Below are 1,845 nucleotides of genomic sequence, written 5' to 3'. Positions count from 1 at the left end.
TCAGATGTCTGGCTGTCTATTTAGGCAGCTGGCAGATAGCCAGGATGCCAGCTATGCCCCTGGAACACAATGGCCTGCGTGAGGTATTCTTTCTAGGCTGAATCTGCCCCCAGTCCCTTTGACTCTTATCACTTTGGGCCAAGCCTTGCCCACAATGGAGCCCAAGCATATGCAAACTTAGGTGGGACAATTTCAGGATGACTTCCATTTGAAAAAAATCTTCCAAGTTCTTCAAAATGGGCCCTCAGATTCTCTTGAGACCTATGAACTATCCCTACCAGCTACTAGTTTCCCTAGGGCTTGGACTAAATTGAAGAATACCTTGGCTAAACCCTGTCTAAGGAATGTGGTAGTGGCAGATGGTGTTCACAATCCATTTTTGATCTCAGGTACTTCCTATAAAGATCTGGGGAAGTGTGATTTGTCTAGGGCAGCACTTTTGAATTTGTTGCATCTGACCAATATCCCAAGGGAAGTTGTTGATTATATCATCTTTGGAATATTTATATGGGAGGTGAAAACAAGCAATGTGACTAGAGAAGCTTCCCTTGGAACTGACCACTCTGTTAAGACTCTTGCTTACACTGTCACCATGGCTCGAATCTCTGCTAACCAAGCCAGGACCACAGGTGTTGGCTTGATTACTTATGGCTGGTATGACATGGTTGTGGCAAGTGGTGTGGAGTTAATGTCCTATGTTCCTATTTGTCATTCAAGGAAAATCATGCTTGATCTCAATAAGGTCAAGACTATAGGTCAGTGACTATCTTTAATTTCTAAATGCAGATTGAATTTCCTATCATCTGCAGTGGCTGAGTTCTCCACCAGTGAGACCATGCATCACTCTGCAGACCGACATGCCTCTGCCTGCTGTTTCTTGATTGGAACAGTGTCAGTATGCATTGCTCTTGCATAGTCTGGCTAAGAAGGCATGGGATGAAGGGCTCCTTTCTGATGCTGTATATCTTCAAAATGCCAGGAAAAAAATACATTTACCAAAGATAGTGGCATTTGTCTTTCCTGGAGCATATGGCCAAAGTATAACCTGCATTCATCAAGCCCTACAGCATAGTGACAGCTGCAAATTCTTCTTTCATGACTGATGGTGCATTGATAATGCTGATTATAGTAGAGAAAAAAAGATCTTGCCATGGGTTATAAGCCAAAGGCATATTTGAGGGATTTCGTGTATTTGTTTCAGGATTCAAAAGTTCAACTTTTACTCAGAGCAACATATGCCACTCTAAAAGTGCTAGAAAAGGCAGTATTAAAAATGAATGATATTGATACTTTTGAATGTCATGAAGCTTTCTCAGGCCAGATTTAAGCTAATGGGAAAGCAATGGATTCTGATTTTTTTTTAAACAAAACTACATGGATAGAAAAACAAGATCTGATAGCCTACTTTGAAGAAGCTAACAATTAGGGTGGATCCCTGTCCCTGGGACACCTGTATGGATCCACTGGCTGCCATCTGGTCATGGCAGCTGCCAACAGATTATGCAAAGAAGCAAGTCAGTATGGCTTAGCAGCTGCCTATGCAGCTGGAGTGTAGGGCCATGCTATGATAGTGGAAGCTTATTCAAAGTAATAGATCAGGAAGAAGTGACTTGAAGTTTCTGTGAAACACTCATACTAGACAAGGCCATTTCAATACACTACTAAATGACATATATAGTTCCTAGCTCCTCTCAGGAAAACACAATTTGTGGCCTTCCATTAAATATTTGCAATTAAACTTTGCTAGTGTTTCAAGCTTTCCAATAATTATGGTTTACTGCTCTTTCAGGGGTTTCTTAGTCACCAAAATCTCACACAGTGATATGTTTAAGCAATCATTTTTGG

At 41.3% G+C, this 1,845-nt stretch overlaps 1 pseudogene; it reads left to right on the top strand.

The window, feature by feature from the left end:
* The first annotated feature begins 207 nt into the window (after positions 1–207).
* Positions 208–1,591, top strand: LOC125137463 (trifunctional enzyme subunit beta, mitochondrial-like; annotated as a pseudogene).
* The last annotated feature ends 254 nt before the right edge of the window (positions 1,592–1,845 follow it).

The sequence above is a fragment of the Phacochoerus africanus genome, chromosome 10 (genome assembly GCF_016906955.1).
Source record: "Phacochoerus africanus isolate WHEZ1 chromosome 10, ROS_Pafr_v1, whole genome shotgun sequence".
NCBI lineage: Eukaryota > Metazoa > Chordata > Mammalia > Artiodactyla > Suidae > Phacochoerus > Phacochoerus africanus.
The sequence above is the reverse complement of the archived record's forward strand: the minus strand, read 5'-3'. Positions and strand labels throughout refer to the sequence as shown.